General features: G+C 37.8%; 1 protein-coding gene across 14 annotated transcripts in view; it reads right to left on the bottom strand.

Moving 5' to 3' along the window:
* Window positions 1–21,769, bottom strand: part of DLGAP1 (DLG associated protein 1) — a 396,907-nt gene that overhangs the window by 134,763 nt on the left and 240,375 nt on the right. The window lies entirely within an intron of this gene.

Here is a 21,769-nt window from a genome sequence, read left to right as displayed (position 1 = left end):
TGCCACCTCTACTCTAAAACCTCAGTCCTGAAAACATGCATGGACAGGGACCTCCCAGGATGCCTTAACTGCCCATCTGCATGTTCTCAAGGCCAAATGGACATACTAAAAAAGATATTTTCTTTCATCGCACACTTTCTGGGCTTCTTTGGCCCAAACACAAAGCATGGTGCAATTAATGGGAAACCTTTCTCTAACTTCAATGAATATATTTACTCAATCTCCATGTTGTCTGCCTGGACTGTAATCATCTCAAGGCAACAGCAAAACATTATTTCCATAAGTTCTTTTCAAATTAAGAGTAAAATAACAATAAATTACACTAACTGTCAAAACGAAGCCAAACCAACTAATTAACATCCTATATATCTGTAGGGTTTATATTTACTATTTTTTGGCTCCTACTCACTAAAAAAACCCCATCTTATTCTGCTAATGCATGGCTTGATTTATTTCTCAATAATTTTTCATTATTCTACACAGTGTTCATATATCCCTACATACTCCTACCATTAAAAGAACTGGGATAGCCAAACCTTGTGTTACACAACAATAACAGTTAAGAACAATACACTTAATTCTTGATTGCAGTTATTTGTCCCTGAAGTGACTCGCAATTCTGTAGATTATGGATTACAACAAATTGAAAATGGAAATCTTCATCCCCACTGATATAATGACCACTCTGTTTGAGGCCAGATGCCCTCATTTCAGCCCTCAACTCCAGCAAAAGTCTGGATGCAACCTATGAGTACTAATGTGTAAATTATGAGGTTTCAGGTGTGGCAAGGCAGTCTGATGGTGCCATCTGAGAAGATGAAGGGCAGAGGACTCCTTAGAGGGTGCTTACTCATACTGCACTGAAATGGGAGTAACTCAGCTACTTTACTCATTTCTGGCATGGCTAATCACATAAATACTTTTGGAAATGTAGCTCTGGAGATCTTTCTTGGAGTAAGGACAAGCATGCATAGCAAACAGGTTTCCACTATGCTCCTCCAGCACCCTCTCAGCTAAAGTTTATGTTTTAACAGGTTGTAGATGTTGTACCCACTGGCAAATTGGTAACAATGAAGTTTTCTAAAATAGCATTAAGTTAATGTCAGTCTGGAAAAGCAAGCTCCTCACTTCATCAGAACTTATTTTATATTTTCTTCTGAATCTGCAGCAAACCAAAGGGGAGTTTTTTTCAGTATGCTTCAAAACTAATCTGGATGTCCTGCATTTTATTCCCCCTCACTGGATCCCTGCAGTGCAGAAAATGTTCCTTCTCAGGAGACCTTGAATTAAAAAAAAGTTTTCAAAATATCACAAAAGGCTCTTGAAATATTCTAAATAGATAAGCTGACTGATTTATCTAAAGAGGAGAATGGCTAAAGGCACCTTTAGAAGCATGAAAATAATATATTTAGGGAGCTGTACTTGTCAATTATACTGTAGTGACAATCCTAAGTACTTCTAAGGAGAATTTTACATCCCTAGCATAGTTTTAAAAGTATGATCTACTAGTCTGTGTAACTGAGAAACATCCAAAGGGATGTAGTAGTATATTAATTAGTTAGGTAATTGAAAATGTGACTTGAACAAAGATACCTCATCAAGCAGAGTACTTCTAAAGGATATAGAGACCAAATAAAAAATAGTTCTTTGCTATCTATGAATATCTTTTACACACCAAGGCTTATGAAAACAAAATTTCAGACAGTTTTTTTTTTTGCTTAAATCCATAAATCCATTTGCAATCATGCAACAGTCCTTACGATGATGGATAAATTCTCTTAAGGCTAAAAATAAACTAGTGTGCCATATAAGATAAAAAAAATTTAAACCTTGCCTCAAAGATAGGAGAAAGCTATGAAAAAGTACAACTAACTGGGACATGCCCTAAAACAGCAATTTATTTTCATTTTTTCCTTATCTGAATGGCTATGAAATTTTCATATACTGTGGAAAAAAGAGTATATGTAGGAAAAGAATCAAAAGTAACCAGAATTTACAGCATTGTGAAGTATGACAGGCACAGAAGATGTAATGGAATTATTGAGAAAATGTGGCCTTAATATACTGATACAGAAAATGGCTGGGATCAGGAAACCCTTGATCTGGTTTATAGACTGGGACAGAATATTGTGGAAAACCTTGAAACTGAAAACAAACTTAAAAGATGCAGCTTTGGTTTGACCAATGAGAATAGCCATGTTACCAGCTGTGTTTTGGATGGACTGGCAATATGGATGCTAAGGAGGATGTGCAAAAAGTGGTAAAAAGTGAAAAAGCTTATGAAAAGTGACATTTGTCTGTATAGAGAGAAAACGACAGGCTTTCAAAAAAATTGTGGAGGAAGATTGGCCAAGCACTGCTATATGAGCTTGGATGGCAAGTAGGATGGAAATGTTTAGGAGAAAAAATGCATGTATTTTGAGTCTGAGCTGTCAATGGATCTTTTATGAGGAAGTACTAGAGAAAAAAGCAGAAGATAGATAGGATGATCTGCCCAAAAGGAATCAGATGAACAGATAAGGAGAATAACAGAGAAAATGCTTGTGAAAGCAAAAGATCATAGAGTTATGAAAAATCAGATTTAAAAGAGGAGGGAAAAAAAGAAGAAAAAACCAACGAAACAAAAACCAGAGTGATAGAAGAATCAGGCCAAAACCAAAGGGGAAAAACCAACCAAACAAAAGGAGTGCAACAAAAAGAAGCGCTAGTAATTTATTCCCAACTCCTAGACTGCTGGATGCATTAAGAAAGGGTTTTTTTTCCTGGTGAAACAGCACTGAAACATTTATTTTATCATGAAAATTGTGACTAAAAAGTCCCACACAAGCATTTACTAGAATATAGCTTCATTTTACCTTAACTGTATTACTGCTACGACAGCATTGAAAGTGCAATGAATTAGGAAAAAACCCAATTATGTACCATAGCGCACCTTCCAGGAGGGAAAGAGTAAGTACACTACGCTCAACATTGAAGAAAGAAGCGTTGCTTTTCTTAAATATTCAGTGGACAATTCTTCTGCGCAAAATCACTCCAAACACAAAACCTAAATCCCTCTCACACCTCAATCCTGTTTTAATATGTTAATATATGTCTAGAAAAAATTTCTATCCTACAGTCTCTGATTTCATCAGTATTTTTCAAAGAATATGTATCATATTCCATAATTGTGTTGTCTGAACCTATACATAAACATTTAGTGCAATTAGCAGCTGGAGACAGGGCTATCTGTTCATGCCATGAGTAGCTGAGAGGAAACCAATTAAGTCTTTTATTTTATTGGTATTTTTTGGCCAAAACAGGAACACTTGATTATTCATGAAATAGGGCAAGACAATTGATGAACACATTAATAAACAGTGCAAATAGCAATTCTATAGACAGCAGACCAAAACTATTTGATGGCATAGGAATAAAGGAGATGTTAAAGAGATACAGCATTGTAAGGATGAAGAATGCTTACTACTTTCAACATTCATGTTACATTTGCTTTTGTTTTTTTGAGGATGCCCTTGGTAAGAACAATACAAATATATTCATCCTTGTCCCTAATGTGGTGTCCCTAATGCATAACAATTCCTGGAATAATCTAGTGGCTAGAAAAATGCCTATTTAAATCCTATGTAATTAAAATGAAAAGGAATGCAAAATAAGAAAACCTGAATGCAGAAACCACTTTTTTTTCACAAATTTCATTTAACTATATTGTCTACTCATGTGTTCCAAATTTACTCATAAAACACATCTTTGACAAACATATTCTTTCCCTTAGATATATGTTCAACCTTCTGTCTAAGAAAAGATTTACTGATATGGCCCTGAGCCCCTCTGGCTTCATCCAGCAAGACTGCAGAATGCAGAATATGCTGGGGCAGAGGAAGGACTTCTTTTCCTGAGCAGCAGTATTCCCTGTCTCCCTCTGCCACTTAAGGCGGGAAGAGGTAGAGTTCAGGAAGGAGGGAGGGGTGGGAGGATGGTGTTTCACTTCTCATTATGCTGTTCTGAATTTGACCAGTAACAAATTCAATTAGTTTCTCTGGGTTGAATCTGTTTTCACTGTTACCCATGATGGTAATTGGTCTGTGAACTGACCCTGTCCTTATCTCAACTCATGAGACTTGTTTTTCTCTCCCCAGTCCAGGCATGGAGGGGAGTGATAGAACAACTCTGGTGGGCACCTGACATCCTGCCAGGGTCAACACCCCACAGGCTGATGGATCTGTGCTTGCCTGGGTCCTCCTTCTTGCCCCTTTTTGAAGGCAGGGATAACATTTGCCTTCCTCCAGTCCTCAGGTACCTCTACTGACTGCCATGACCTTTCTAAGATGATTGAGAGTGGTCTAACAATGATGTCCACCTGTTCCTTCAATGCTCATGGGTGCATCACATCCCATCAGGGCCCACAGACTTCCGGATGTCAAGTTTGACTCTGTGGTCTCTAACCCAATCCTCCTCAACCATGGGGAAGTCTTCTTTTCTCCAACATGGAAGTCACCAACAGAGACACCCTAATTAGGCATAATCAGGGCCACACCACCTTGGATCTAATATCTTTGTCTGTTCAGAGACCAAGGAGTCAGGCACATTGATTTTTTTTATTGTTTGGTGAGTGTGGTTCTTCTAAGATACCATTCCAAGAATCAGATGACTTCTGAGTATTCAGACGTCTGCCAGGTCCAGAAATTGAAGCACTGGGACAGAGGTGGAAGGCAATGTAAATACTTAATGTGTTTACGTGTATGTTCAGATCTGAGCGAGGAGGGCATTTAATCATGTGCACAAGTTGAACCAATGATGCTTCTTAGCAGTACTGTTTATAGTTGTGCTCTCATTTTATACTCTGTGGTAAACAAAGATAGGTTCTAATTTCCATACTAAACTCCCAAGGTTCTCAGAATTTGCTTATTTATTTAATCCCACACTATTGAACGTTCTCAGCGAAATTCCTTTCCCCAGTTCTCAAAATTTACAAACAAATGGAAAACATGATTATGGTAAGAAACTTCCACATGCTCCTCATGCAGAACATTGCTTTTTTGCAAAGGTCTTGATATTTTGCAGCAATTATGTGGCGCCTTTTTGTTACATTGCATCACCTTAATGAAAATCTAGACATCAGTAAAAGGATACATATTCTAAATTTCATCTATCCAAATATTTTATTAAAGGTGTTCAAAAGAAAATGAGGTCTCAAATTATCTCCCTAATACATTTTGGCATGTAATATGAACAATTCAGTGCCTTGGGTAAAACTCTCAATAGAACATCTAATTTTTTCTTCTGTGTCAGCAATCACACCAGGCAAGTGATATTTACAGTATAATTTAATCTTGAACAGTGGACAGGGAGTCATAAAGAGAAATATATTGGCCAGTCAACCCATTCCAAGTGCATGGGGAGATCCATAAGTGGGAGTAACTGGGGAAAAAAAACATAATTAAGCTTTAGCTGATCTTGAGGAGGCCCTTGTGAATGATATGCATATCAGGAAAAAAACAAGAAGAGAGGCATCCCACCAATGGCACCATAAAAATTGGTGGGTTTTTTTTTCTGTCTGCATCCAACAATTTTTAGTTTGCATATATTTGTGGTTTCAGGTATCATATTTAAATTTGACTACTGTTTCCATCCATGTGCTTTTGGTGAGCAACTGTGCTGGTCAGTACCAGGACAGTATGTGCCTAAAAGTTTTGGGTTTGGCTTTACTTTCTTCATCTTTGTGGCTAAAAGCAAGTTGATTTGCCACTTGGAGTGTCATAAAATCTGTAGTCACTAAGGTAACCTAATACATAATTAACCTCTGAGTCATATCTAAATACACACAAAGTCTGCAAGATTCTAACAGTATCTGTCAGCAAAATTTTGACACAAAGAGACTGACTTTTTCAATCCTCTCAGGAGTGTGGCTGCAATACACAGAATTGCACGGAAAGATCTTGACTCTACAAAAAGAAGTACTAAACTGTGATTGTCTGCTCTTTCACTCCTGATTTGCACACAAATTAAGAGTCAACTTTAAAAAATTCTGATCTGCTTCAGTGAGTAATAATATATAGTGCAATTTGACTACTCATTACTTTCCTGTGGTGTAGGACAGAGTCTGACTTGATAAGGTACAGCACATCAGCTGGAGAGCCTGTTGTGAATTCAGAACTGCCAATGGACATTTTCTTCTCCCAGAAAGCAAACAAACAGGATATTACATCTGTATAATGTGCAAGTAAAATAATACATTAAATTGAATCATTTAATAAATGTCATATAGGCAGTGTTGAAGCATATACCTCATACCCAAATTTAGATGTTGCCTTTTAACCTCCTCAGTCTGGGGAATTATGAGCTTTATGACCTTAATATTTTTTTTAAAAGCAGAATTTGCAATGCATTTCCAGAATGCTTTGTCTGGGGAAAGAGCAAAAGGGAATGAAAAGGAAGATACACCAAAACTGGGAATCAGGTTAACATGTACTTACCTGGGCTGCTCTCTTTTAGGTACCTTATTATTGCACCTAAGTTTGCAACACTATTTTGCTTGCTTTCTACAGAAAAATTCTTAAAACGAAAGGATTACAGTCACTACTTTCTATCAATTGCAAATAATCAATATGATATGGGTGTCTTCTACCGCCTCTGGATAACAAAAGGACAGAGGAATGAGGGACAGGTCAAACATTCCTACAGCACTGGCATCTGATAGAGTGGGTATCACAGTGGCATAAAACGTACACCATTAAATGAATAATACAGATACAGAGATATCAGGTATGTATCTAGATTCCTGCAAGCCAGTCAGTTATGAATGTCAAAGGTTTATTTTTCTAGTAGGAATGAGGTGATCAGCAGATAAAATCTAAAAATTAAATGTGTACTTTTCCTGTCAAAGGCAGATAAATTCATGGCCTTCAATGTGTCTTTCACATAGTGAAAATGGACATAAAACAAGAGCTTGTTTGTACTAAAACAAGCTCTTGATCCTCATTGCAAGGACACCAGCATGTCTAAGTCTAGGAGCCACTATAGCTACTAAGGACTGGCAGGGATATAATAGGAAGCTGCTAATCAGGGCTTGCACCAACATTACACAAATCACATCTGCACAGGTCATTAACTCATTTTCTACCAGTTTTTAAGTGTTTTGCAATTCTGTAGCATGGCACTGTGACAGGTATCACAGTTAAATTATTGCCTGAGATACAGGTTTTCATGCTCTCTAGAGCTTTTCTACACATACATTGAAAGAAAAATATTCACTGTAAAGCCAGGGAAATGACATTACTCCAATGCACTACACTCCGCTCAAGACACCTGAGAATCCATACTTTGACTTCTATGATGGCAGTGACAGTGTGATTGCCTAATTACATGACTTTGTTGGTCTTGACCAGCAAATCTCATGATTCAAACTGTCTCTAAGCTTTTCATTCCTTGCTATTTAGAGATCAAGTGAAACACTATGTTAAATATTTCTTGCTCCATGAAAAATCACTCAACTCAATTTAATGAAACATAGTTTTATAAGACTCTGTCTACAGCTTCAGACTTACACACCCAGACCTCATTTAGCAGAAATAGTGGTGATTTCTTTGAGAAAATTTTCTTCCAAGTACACTATAATATTTTAAGTCCAAGCAAAAGTGGAGGCTACAAAAACATACAAGCACCAGAATCCCTATGCTTGCAGATGGTCTCCAATCTTGGCTTTCAATCCATAGCTCTGTTTGAATGGTGCCTTCCCTGAACACCTGTTGTCAGCCCAGAAACTAATGAAAAAGCATCTTAGTGGAGAAACTCCACAGAAATGCTACAGAAGTGCTGTGAAGACCAAGGGTAAGAGTTGTGAAGACACTGCTTTTCACAGAATGACAAGACAGGCCATATTAATCACCACACCAGCCCACTAGTAACCCCCACTAGCCCACCAGAAAGAACCTGCAAAGCCTCAGAGAAACTGTCCCACATCATAACTATGAGTAAGAACACTCTGGAAATTTCACTTCATAGTCATTTTGGTATTATGGAGCTTTAACTGTAACAACAAATGTCACCACTGTGATCACCCTGCTTGGTCATGGATATGTTCCAAGCTCTGTATGCCCAAGCCAGGTTTCTCCAGTGAGGCAGTAGGAAAAGAGGAGAGGTGCACAATGCCAAGAACGTTCTGCTCATATGCAAGACCAGCTAACTCCTACATGGGAGAAAACTGACTCCTGGGAGGAACAAGAAAAAGCCCTCTCTGAAGGTGTGAGATAAAAGAGCTCAGCCAGCAGGGCAGAAAACCCATTGGATTGTAGAAAACAGTCATGCTTAGATCAAAACTTAATCTTTTTCATTTCAACCTGTTCCTCTCAGCTCAATCTAAAAGTAAAAACCAGTAATTGTGAGCTCAGTTAGGCACTGAATATGAAGCACCTGGTTAAGAGGCAGACAGTAACAGGATTCTTTATTCCCTAAAACATGGCTATAGTACTGAACTTCATGAATTTAAGGTTTGAAAAAGACCACAAACAACTAAAAACTGAACCAAATCCTCACATTAGCTGTGGTATAGAAAGGCAACCGCGTTAAATGCCTTATCTTTGATGGCTACAGTAACTGATAAATATTTGTTATTACACAGTAAATGAAATGGAAATACTTTCCAGTTTTATAGCAATGCTATGAAATACAGTTAGATTTGGCAGAACTCTTAAGCTGCTTGCTCAAATCAACTTGTCTCATTTCACCTCTAGTGGCATAAAAAATAATAAGAAACCTTAAAATCTTCTTTTCAGAGGGAAATATTTACCACAAATATTTTCTCAGGCAATTTAGTTATGAAGAAATTGAAATAGCAACTATTTTTAAGGAGAACTTTTTTTCACAGAATTCCACAAAATTATTTTGAGCTATGAGAAACTGGGAAAATAAATCTTAATGTATGAAAACTGTCTGAAAAAAATTACTGGTACTTTCAAAAAGCTGCTTATCAAGTATGTCATAGAGTAAAATGTGACAGCAAAAGGAAGAGAAAGTCTGTGGGCAAAATGATGTTCTTCTGCCGGCATGGCACAAGATAGTGGCTGCATCCCTTCTGGGAGACAATTCTGCCCTTGAACAGAGGATACAAATTCTCCTCTTCTGCTTTAAGCCTTCATTCAGTTCCACCTAAAACACCAAACTGCCAGTGACATTTAATCTATTTATTTACAACAGCAATAATTTAGAAGTTTTACAAAACCCCTGTAACAGTAAATTTTATTTTTGGATATGATTCTGATTGTAAACATAAAAAAGTAAAAAAGAATATCTCAGACTTTCTGCTATTACTTATGCACATGGAATTTGCTACTATTGTACTCATGTCTCTCTTTTTTTGGTGCATTTTCCAATTAATAGAACCAATGGTCTGCACATACCTAGAAACAAGTAGATTTAAAGATTAGAGAATACTTTGGAGAAGTTTATCTTGAACTTCTTTTGTTTAGGTTTAGTTACGCATACAAGTGGCACATGATAAGAATTTGATTGTAGGAACTATGTTTATCCAATAAAGAATCAGAAAAGGATTCTATTAATATACAAGTAAAATCAAAACTAAACTTAATTACTGCATACAAGCTAATGAATCCCTGCAAGCAGGCTAAAAACTATTCAGAGAAATAGTATTTTCTAAACAGTGAACATGGCTTAAACATTTCAGAAAAGTCTTTCAGAATATCTTTTAAATCAGGAAGAGGCAAAAATAACTGAAAAAAATATTTGATGAAATGAATTATGATGAATAATAATCTGATGTTGGATGACCAAACAGAAAAAATGAATAAACCATGCTTATAATCTTGAATTGCACAAGTCAGCTTTGCAATGCCACAGAATTGAACTGTGACTTCTTTACTTCCACAGTTTGTGACTGATCTTTTATCAGTTTCATGAAACCACACAGGATTCACTCTGAGGCTTTGACACCGCGAGGAATATGGGGTGATATCCTCGTATTAGGTGCCACCTAAAATGCTTGGGCATGAACTTCACATCCACGTTTGTAAGAAAGGCAGATTTGAGGACAATTTCTGTTCACTATGTGCATGCCATACAGAACCTCATCACAAATCACTGTGCTGAGATACACAAAATGGTAAATGAACATCTTGCTCCTGAAGGATGTTTGACTTCATCAGCACATTAGTGCGTATTTCACTCTTGGGGGCTCAGAGGGAATACCAAAGCACTGGACTCTGTTATTTTATACTAGCCTTGTCTGAACTGCACACATTGCTGACACGAAACACAATAATAAAGAATGGAATTAAAACTTTATATATAGGGAGTAAATAAGTCAAAATCAAGGAAAATATACTCAAGAATATTTTCATTTCACTTGAACTTTGCTGTATTTAGATGTCTTCATTGATACAGAAAAACTGAAGTGAAGGAAGGAATGAAAGAGAAAGCACAAAAGGAAAAGTAGGAAGAGGAAGTATAAGCTTAATTCCCTTTTTCTGCATGTTACAATTTCCAGCAATGCCCCAATTGGTGTAACTTCACAGATCTCAATGGAATTGCTCCTGAGACCAACATGAATAGAATGAAATGAACTTAATTTCTGCTTTTAATATTTGATGGTTTAAAGTAATAGGGCAGAGTAAGTATTCTCCATAATATTAAGTAGGTAGAATTTTAAAACTATTAATAATGCACTTTAAAAGAGAATGTTATTGGTAACTCATTGCTTTATCACACAAAATTACCATAAATGAAATACACTTTAAGAAACTCCTGAAATCTATTTTACATGCAATTGCAAATGATAGAGTGTTCATATACTGGAATACCAAACCCCTTAAAGTGAAGAGCTTTATCTCTAGCTTCTACTGCAAAGCATCATGTCCTGAGTATTTAAAAAAAAACACAGAAGTGGTGCATTTGAAGTTATTTTTAATTAAAAGAAGTTCTAATATTCTGTTAAAAGTACCTGCAGAGTAATATGAATATGTGCAATAAATATTTCTATAGCATTAAAAATACTTTAGAAAATGTTTCTTTAGAAGAGTAACACCATAAGCAGGCTGCCATATATATCAGACTGGTAATATATACAGAATGTCCTGTTAATTCCTTGTTGCTTACTCCTCCCAGTTTAATCTAATTTAATTTCAAGGTGAAGGGTAAGTGCTTTCTACGATCTACTTTAATTTGCATACTAAAAAGACATACTCCCTTAAACCCGAATACAAAGCATACAGCCTTTTCACTTTATTCCATCATTCAGCTGTTCAACTGAAATCTCATCTTTCCCCTCAAAACATGAGGTTCATCATATGTTAATGTCAGCATTATTGTGTAAGTTCAGGAGGAGCCATAGTGGGCTATGCTGTTTATCCTCATAAATGTTGTCATGCTTTTCCTTATGAGGCGTATAAAAACCATCCATAACTGCAACTGTGGATCTACAATTTATTGCTGACATAGAGTACACCTTGTGGAAAGATAGCAAGTCTGATTTTAAAGCTATGAAATAACAGAATCTGCCTCATTTCCAAGAAAATTGTTCTGGTAATTAGCCACTGATACATAGCTGCAGCTAAATGTGTTCTGTATCCACTTCCAGCTAATAGGTCTGGAGATTTTTCAATAAACCTTTTCAGAAGCCCTTACCATGAGCCACATTTCCTCCTGCTGCTGTGAGACAGAACTATTTCATGCCCTATTTCATGTCTTAACCTAAAGTGACTGTGTTTCTCAATCACATCTGAAGGTAGACTTTCAGGCTTTTAGTAACTCCAGCAGCTTCCTCCCATCTAGCCTTTGGCTACTTTATACATACCAGATACAGTTCTTATCAGGTATGCACTTAAATTGGTAGGCTGTATCAGTAACTGCAGATTTGTTCTTGTGAATTCCTCAGTCTAAAAAGAGTTTAACTGAGATTAGACACATTAACCTGTGTTTTCACAAATGTAACTCAGAATCACACCCAGTGTTCAAGTAAACTGATTTTATTTTTTCTTTCGTATTTTCAGCCACTGCTTTTTAGCAATGTTTAATCTGTACTGCAGAAACAAAATTACACTACCCCCATAAAACAGTAGTTGAATCTAAAATTTCATGTCCACCCTCTCTCTTGGGAAGTTCACAGTAAAGCCAGACTCGTTGATGGTTATCTGCTCTGACAGTCAGGCTGACCGCAGCCGAAACAGCAATGCATGTGAGCACTGGCAAAGAAACAGGACATCGCTTAGAAACATTACTTAGAAAAACTGTACTGCTGCAACTGAAATATTCAGTGTGCTTTCAGAGTGTACATTTTAAGGCACCAAAGAAGGAGTATTGTAAGATAACATGGATAGTTGCTTTCAGAAATGTATTATTTCGGTAGTGCTACTTTACAGCACGAATGAAGAACATTGGTTTCAGTAGTATCCATTTTGAAACTATTTGAGCATGAATTTTATTTAAAATTCAAATATTTTAGCTTTTTAAAAAAACTTCTTTAGCTTGTAGATGACAACTGCTTGTAGGATATTAGTAAACTAATTAGCAAACAGAAGATGGAACAAAACTTGTATACTCTACAAACTCACTGAAATCACACCAAAAAAGAACACACGTTTAGATCCAACAAACACAGTTAATCTTTACATGAGTGAATGTAATGGCTTGACCCTGGCTGGATGACCAAAACCTCACAAACACTCCCCTCTAGAACTGGACAGGGGAGAGAAAATAGAATGAAGGGCTCATGGGATGAGATAAGGACCAAGAGAGATCACTCATCAAATACTGTCATGGGAAAAAAAGACTCAATAAATTTGGGATAATTGAATTTCTCACTAACAAAATCAGAGCAGGAAAATGAGAAGTAAAATAAGATCTTAAAAACACCTTCTCTCTACTCCTCTTTCCTTCCCAGCTCTACCTCCCCCCCTCAGAGTTGCAGGGAGGTGGGGAATGGGGGTTATGGTCAGTTCTTCACACATTGTTCCTGATGCTGCTTAGGGAGAGGAGTCCTTCCCCTGCTCCAGCATGGGATCCTTCTCACGGGACAAAGTTCTCCATGATCCTCTCTAACATGAGCCTGTCCCACAGGAAACAGCTCTTCACAAACTGCTGCCACATGAGTCACTTTTCCACAGGGTGCAGTTCGGCCATTCCTCAGGCACAGACTGTTCCAGTGTGGGTACTGGGTCAGAAATCCTGCCCAGAGACCTGTTTTAGCATGAGCTCCTCTCTCCATGGCTCTGCAGGCCCTGGCCAGGACCCTGCTCTAGCACAGGCCTCCCATGGGTTCTCAGCCTCCTCTCAGGCATCCACCTGTCCCAGCACTGAGCTCCTCCATGGGCTGCAGGTGGATCTCAGCATCCCTGTGCTCCTCCATGGGCTGTGGGGACACAGCTGCCTCTCCATGGTCTGCACCACTGGCTGCAGGGGAATCTCTGCTCTGGCTCATCCTGCTCATCCTTCTCCTCCTTCTCCACTGCCCTTGGTGTCTGCAGCATTGTTCCTCTCACAAATTCTCACCCTGATCTTCTCTGGTTGCAATTACAGCTGTGCCACAACTTCTTTTTCTTCTTCTTAAATATGATATCACAGAGCTGTTATCACCATTTCTGATTGGCTTAGCCTTGGCCAGTGACACGCCTATCTTTGGAAATGCCAAGGACTGGCTCTGCTGGATGTGGAGGAAACTTCCAGCAGCTTCTCACAGAAGACACCTCTGTAGCCCCCACCACTACCTGGCCATGTAAACCCAATACATTCCAACCCTCACCTCTGAAAATCATGTGTTTCAGAATTATCACTAAAATCCACATTCACCACACAACCTGCCCTTGCCTCAACAAATGCAACCAAATTAACAAAACAAAATAACATCATCACAACACAGAAAAAAAAGGACAATTTACACAAAATTCAACCCTTGTCTGTTCACCACAATTATGACAAAAATTCCTCATGATCAATCCACTCTTTGATGTTGTTCACGATTTGTTTTGCCCATTACTTCTCCCAATTACATGGGGTCAAAATCCTCACGACCCCATGTTTTGGCACCAAAACCCCTGTAGAGTGGGTTGACCCTGTCTGGATGCCAGACACCCACCAAAGCCTCTCTATTGCTCCCCTTTGCAGCTGGACAGGGGAGAGAAAATGTAATGGTGTTATCAACACCTTTCTAATTACCAATGCAAAGCACAGCTGTTATAGAAAAATTAACTCCATTTCAGCCAGACCAAATACAGTGAATATGCTGAAAGTTTAAAAGGAATGGTCCTACTATTTTTTTTTTTTTTCATTATTAGGATAAGTACTTTACTGGCTGACGATAAAGCTGTGGTTAGAAGATCATTGCATACTTTGAAAAAGTCATTCCTCTCTTTTCCTAAGTGAAAAGAGACTTGCAGGTCAAGTGCATACGTAGAGAAAGTTCAGAATAAAACTCTGGAAGCAGCATGAAGAGGCCTGTGATCTCTTCTACCCTGAGTGAATAGGAAGAAATCTGCCAGGCCTGTTAAGTCTGTTAATATGGCTTTTGTTCTATAAGACTGTGATTTAAAAGGAAGTTTTTATAGAGCAGTTAAGAGTATGATCTCAGACAGTTACAAAGTGCAACTTTGAAGGCTACAGAAGAGATGGTGCACAGCAACAATAATGATCTGTTAAACATTATTTGCCAGGCTTCCTCAGTAATAAGGTTTATACAATCCCCCATCTGTGCATGCCCATTCTTCCACCCACCATCCTACCTCCTGCCCTGCCTCCCTGCCTCAAATTTAAACTGGCAGGGCTTGAAATACAAGATTTGTATGACCCTTGGAAGTTCTGGGAAGAGAAGCAAATCCCACCTGTTTCCTGACAGTGGGAAAAACCATAAAAGAAGCTGAACTTTCTCTAGAAATGAATTATACCTGGACATTTTTTGACTCCAGTTGCACAAGATACTATGGACACAATCCACTGACAGGACCTTGTCAAGCTGCACAGTGTTGGAAATAGTGGCATCTGAAGATAAAGAATAACATCAAAAGAAGCAGAGAGCATCATGCATCCTCCAAGCTCTCCATTTTTCTTTCAGTGTCCACTGGCCTCCCAGGTACACTTTTTGGGAACCTGGGAAAGCCAAGGAGCTCAATGGATTGATCCCATCTCAGGTTTCCTGCAATCAGCCCTCAAGGTCTGCCTGGTCCAGGAACTGCTGTCAGGCTTAGATGTGGACACCTGATTTGCTTCCATTGGTCCTGCAGTTTGAATCCTCTCAGCTGCCTGAGCACCTCCTACTTTACTCTTACAGCAGACCTGGGAAAGTTCCTCCATGTGCTCAGGTTGATTTGACCTCAGTTAATTCTCACCTTACTGGGAAGTGTGAAAAAGAACACTTTTTTCTCTTTAGTTTCGAAGAGGTTGTGATTATTTGGACTGAGTACATAGCTATATTTTCTGCTATTTTCTCATAAAATTTTGAACTCAAATCTGATTGGGACAACCATAGTACCTGTAAAGATGATTACATTCTTACAGGTCTCATAAAAAAATAGTAAGTCACACCACCAGAGCTGAACAAGTGAACAGAAGTTCACTTCTCATAACTTTTTTATTCCTGTGTCCTTTTTGTTCCTGTGTCCTGTCTTGCTCAGGGCAAGATCCTGCACATGTGTCAGGGCAATTCCAAGAACAAATACAGGATGGGTGAAGAATTGATTGTGAGCAGCCCTGAAGAGATCTTGGAAGTGTTGGTTGATGAGAAGCTCAACGTGACTCAGCAATGTGCATTTGCAGACCAGGAGGCCAACCTACATCCTGGGCTGCATCACAAGCATCAGGAACAGCAGGGTGAGAGAGATGATTCTCCCCCTCTGCTCTGCTCTAGTGAGACCCCACCTGCAGCGCTGCAGCCACCTCTGGGCACCCCAAAGTAAGAAGGACATAGACCTGTTGGAGCGAGTCCAAAGGTGGGCAATATAGAAGGACAGAGGGCTGAAACACCTCTCCTATGAAGACACGTTAATAGTTGAGCCTGGAGAAGATCACAGTACCTAAAAGAGGTTGACAAGGAAGCTGAAGTGTCACTTTTTAAAGGGCATGGAGTTATAGAACAAAGGTGAAAATTCAAAGAGGGTAGGTTTAAATTAGGTGTTAGGAAGACATTCTTTACTGCGAGGATGGGGAGGAACTGGAACAGGTTGTCCAGAGAGATTGTGGATGTCCCATCCTTGGAGGTATTGGAGGCCAGGCTGGATGGGCCTCTGAGCAACCTAGTCTAATGGAAGGTGTCCTTGACTGAGGCAAATGGTTGGAAGTAAGTGATTTTTGAGGTTCCTCCTGATTGAAATCATTCTATGAATTATAACAATTGTAAAAAGCATTATGTCTATCTCTTTTTCATTAATGTTCCTGTTTCTTTTCACAGACAGGAGCTCAAGAAACTGGAATGTGTTGTAGTAGAAAGTTTTTAGGATTAGAATTCTACAGTAAATTTTTAAATGAATATTCTAAATTCAAAATTGTACTAATAGAAATACTTCTGTTAATATATCTTCTACTTAAAGAGCGTGTTATTATAGCAAGTCTGAATATACCACATGCAGGTAATAAAAGAAAAAAAATCTTTTGTACTTTCAATTCCTGTTCACCCATATTCTTATAAGTAGCTAAACCAATGCCTGACATCTGGAAATGCAAGCTGTCAAAATTTATCAGTCCTTGTTTCACACATTCTAAATCCCATCCAAAGGGAGAAATTCTGAAGGCTGTAATATTGTCTTGCTCTGTTCAGACTGGAGTGATTCTTCTCTGGGTAATGCCTGTGTTCCTCAGTATGGCCTTTGACCTCCTCTTGGAGGTTATGACACCCCCTTCTCAAAGTGACAGGTTTGCTGTAGCATCCTGCTCTGGTTAATTTGGTGGGGTTGTACTCACTTTTAATAGGCAAACTGTGGAATCTTAGACAAGATAGTCAAAGGCTCCTGCCTACTCCTTCTCACATGGCACATAAAACTGTTGTTACCAGACTTTGTGGTTGCCACTCTCCCACAGCCTGAAGTTCCCAGCAATTGTTCTCGTCCATTTTCCTCAGCATTAGTTGTGATTAGAAAACAGGTTGAGAGCAAGAATGCAAAGAAAGAAGTTTTCTTAAAAATGCACTGAGTAACAAAGTTACATTTATTCTTCTAAGCTGGCAATTTTCATGCCATTGGTCATCAACAGTATGGCTAAAAGCAAGAAGTCATGGATGAAATTTACCTGGAATACAATCACTTTGGAAGCTTATTCAACAATGAACTTAACAGAAAGGTTTCAAATTTCTTCTAATGGCCAACTAGATGCCCTTTGTGAAGCTAGAATAATTGGCAAATTGTCAGTAACTAAATATTTTTTGTTGAACACTTAATGATAGGACTTTTTTTTTCAAGCTAGTTGCATTCCTAAATGAACTCCACAGGTATTTTTTTAATTGTTTGTTTGTTTGTTTGTTCATTTAAATGTCACAAGGGATATTATTCTTCCATTTTCTTCAAAGGATAACTTTACAGATAATCTTCCGTGGCTTTAAGATGATTTGGCCTCAGAAGTACACTCTCAGGGACACGTAAGCAGCACTGTGTTTCTAAAGAGTAACGTTCTGGTTGAAAGAGAAGATATAACCAACTATGATAAGAAACATGAAGAGGAGTGAGAGGAATATGAAATGCTCTATGGCTAACAGAGCTTGGCTGCTTTGGAGACAAAGAAGACAATCATAAGCAAAGAAGCTGGCTGGTGGTATTAAACCACTGCCTGAAGAAGACCTTTCCTTTTTCACCGCCTGGTCTGTTACAGCTTGTGGTATGTATTTCTTAACTTCTTGGACTTTGTGGTATGTAATATCATTCTCCTTGAAGCATGAAGAAACAGAATGTACACAGCTTCCCAGAACATCATATGATACTGAAGAGAAGAAGTGAAACAGGAATGTCGCAGTGACGCCCACAGGAACAGTCACCATTGCCAAATTGTCAGCATGCCTCTGCAATGCCAGACCACAGCGAGCATATGGATAGTTTAGGCTTCCTGCCATTAGACTGGATTAGTGAAGCACATGCTTCATGCATATCTAGTCTAGCTTTGTGTCAGTGGAAAAAAAGATTTGCACTACACATAGCCCACTGGACCTAAGAACAAGGGCTAGTTCTTGGGAAACTTCTATGGAAAAAGCTTGCGGCATTCCTCAGGTTCTGTGTTACCTCCCTGGAGAAACCCTTTGTGTGATTACACCCCTGAGACCATGAACTGAGGTGTGAAACAAGAATACCCTTCCCTTCTGTCGAGCAAACATGACTGACAGCTCTGCAAAATCCCTCCAGCAGATGACACTACCAGGGGTTTTCATTCTGTTACAACTCATGCAGGCTGCACGGCAGCAATTTGTGCAAAGCCTGCTCTCAACAGCCTCTCCAGGCAAGAGGGCTTTAGTGAAAGACATACCCAGTGAAAGATACCCCCAGAATCTTCAGTGAAAAAATGTCCTGTATAATTTGAAAGAGAAAACTTCAAGTCTGATGGAATTAGATATTTCAGGCGTTTTCTTTAGAAAAACATTAAACCCAAGCCACAGAAAATCCACTGCGTGAATGACACAGTGGATTATGAAATTTTGGTCTCTTCAGTAGCAGAGTCTGGTACAGTTGGCAGGGCTGTAGTCTCTGTTTGCAAATGACCAAGTCATTTACTACATTTTCATGTATGGAACATGGAACATTACTACATTTCCTTATGGAAGATTATTCCAGCAAAAGTTTAGTGTTGAAATTTTCAGTAAACTGGCAAAATAAAGAAAATCAGAATATACTATCCTGTGTTGCAGTTGGCTAAGTAGCTAACTTTCACCAGTCCTGAATGAGCTAGAAATAGGGTTATATAAAATATTCTTCCTTTTGAAGCTGACATATTATTTATATCCCTGTTCATAACTCATACTACAAATCTGAGATCTAGGAAGGATTCCAACTAATATGCTACAGAGATAACATAATATACCTGAACATTTGTTTCACTTGAGACAAGAAGCAAAAAAACCCCTGTAAACCAGTTAAATAGCAAGTTAAATATTGGTTAATATACACATCTATCATTCTGCAAGCACACATGAATTATACTAGCTTGAATAATCCTATGCACATTAATCTATTTGCAAATAAAAATTCATAATACTAAATATTTGTGAAATAGAGGATGTTCGTGCCAAACACACAGTTGAATACAGGGTTTAAAACATTCTTTTAGTGTTTGTCTTCCATTTTTTGGCATATTAATTGAATTTTCTTTTGTACTGGCACCATACATGAATGATTTGATAAAGAACTCTTTAAATATTAGCAATGAGCCAGAGCATCCTCAGAGGAAGGAATCTTGTTAGTTGTAATGTAAATGCAAACACATGCAATGTTTATTTCTGGCATAATACTATTGTGGCCTCTCCTGTAGGCCAAAACCATTATAACCAAACAGAGTATAATTAGATGTCTTTTCAATTAATACAAAAAAAATGTCTTTTTAAAGCTAGGTAATCTTCATGTCAGGACCAATGTATGTTTTTCTTAATACTTGAATATATTGTAAAACTGAAAATAACAATTACCTATGTAGAATTTCAGTAAAAGAGTATTTCCAATTATCTTACCTTCCTTATAAACTCTCAGGCCAGAGTTAAAAAAAGAAACTACACATCTCTATGTAGGCTTGCTCTTCAGCAAAAAATGCCATGTACAGCATCCTGCAAAACTGATCACATTCCTCTCTAAAGTTATTATTCAATGGTGTCAACTACTAGCAATTTTACATAACAAAAATTATTCCAAGTAAAATACCTTTAAAATATCCTCTGGAAGCATTCTCTTTATAATCTATAAATATGAAAATACACATTTGTGATTTAACATATTAATTATAGGAATCTAACTGTTCTGGCACTCCTTCACATCCCTCTTGTTTGTTCCTACACTTAAAACTTAGTCACTGCTTGCACAAGGAAATATTGGAATGAAGATCACTCCAGATTGGGTTCACAAAAATAGGTATGTTTAAATAGGTCATAGCAAGATGCTGTTGGTAGGGACTGAGTAACCACTTTTATAAATTCTGACTTTGTACACACACATTTTCCTAACAGCGCCTTGCTGTGCTGGGTATTGTGTTCTCAAGTGTAATTTTATCATTTATAACAAAGGTACTTCCATGCAGCTTCACTGTTGAAACCAGACCATGGAATGAAATTAATTATACTGCCAGCTTCTTTATGGTTCATTTACACTAATCTTTCAATGTGGATGAAGTTGTAAGCTATAAAAGAACATGTCATTGATGCCACTGGGAATTTCTTGAGGGTTTAAGGTGTTATAACCAGGCATGATAAATTGCAAGATACTGGAAGAATTACAGATATTGCAATTTCTAAGAACTACAAAATCCATACAACGGATTGGGTTGGAAGGGGCCTAAAAATTATCTTTTTCTAACCACCTGGACATGGATTTAATTCATTAACAATTATTAACCTAAGAATATACACGTATACTGTATTCAAATGAGGCAGAGATAATTGTGGTTTATGCATTACATTATTTTGAAAAAATCTGTTTGCCATATTCATGACAATGCAAACACATTCACATGTGTTCTTACTCATCCTTTTCATAAATATTAATTTACCCAACTGATGTGGAAGTACTGTTTTACTAAGCATTAGATAATCCTTCAGACAATTTTGCATTCTGAAATGGAAATAGTCTTTTTCCTTAGACAGTAGTCAGTGATCAGTGATCAACTTCATCCTTCATTCAAGACCACCATAATCTCTGGATAAATAAAAATGAAATGAAATGTGAGCTCAGCATTCTCTTACAGCTATTCATTATTCAATAAAGTATGTCATTCTATGTTTATGGAAGATTTTACTAAGTAAGGACTTATTGCTCAACTAATTTCTGTCCTGAATCCAAAATTATTGGTACAATATCAGATCCCTACACGAGCTTAAGATATATCAAAGGGGCTCCTCGTTATTGACAAGATGGGACACAGACCAAGAGTGGGATTCACAGTTTCTTACACACTGTTCATTGCATTCTGTGCTGCCCATCTGTTCTCCTCCTAACCTTGACAAGGCAACTTTCAAACAGCAGTGGTGCAATGCCATCGTGAGGAACTCCGTATGGCCTCCTGTGGGGCAAATTGTGACACTGGGGAACACCCCCATAAGAAGGAGTCTAATAAGAATTGACAGCTAATATTTTGGAAGGCTGCTTTAAAATTCCCATTCTTGCACTGCAAGGAAGAAAATCCCACTTCTTAAAAGTTATATATTGTTGGATTATGACTGCCTTTGCAGTGAAATGTGCCATTGCCTGTAACCTACTGTGCCTCAACAGTAGGAATGTACAATATGAAGAGAGAATATGCAATATTATAACTCTCAAGTAAAGCAGAAGGAAAAAAGAGAAAAGTTTTCTTTTACAACTTCTGGAGACTACATTTAAGGTGCTTTTGGGAAAAAAATTAAAAAAAATTGTGTAAAAGAAAAAGAAAAGAGAGAATCCTTATCAAGTGAGACAAAAAAATACTGTAGTACATTTATATCACTAAAATATTTATATCAATGTTATGAGATTAGGCTAAAAATGAATTATTCATCATATTTTAATGCTGTGGAAAACTATGTTTGCATGTAAATTATTGCAACACCCACAATGACTTGCATTTTCACCCTACTGAAAAAATGCCAGACTTCCATGAGCATATTTATAGTGCCTAAAACCAG

Source organism: Molothrus ater, chromosome 1 (assembly GCF_012460135.2).
Source record: "Molothrus ater isolate BHLD 08-10-18 breed brown headed cowbird chromosome 1, BPBGC_Mater_1.1, whole genome shotgun sequence".
Classification (NCBI taxonomy): domain Eukaryota; kingdom Metazoa; phylum Chordata; class Aves; order Passeriformes; family Icteridae; genus Molothrus; species Molothrus ater.
This window is presented reverse-complemented; position numbering and strand designations above follow the sequence as displayed.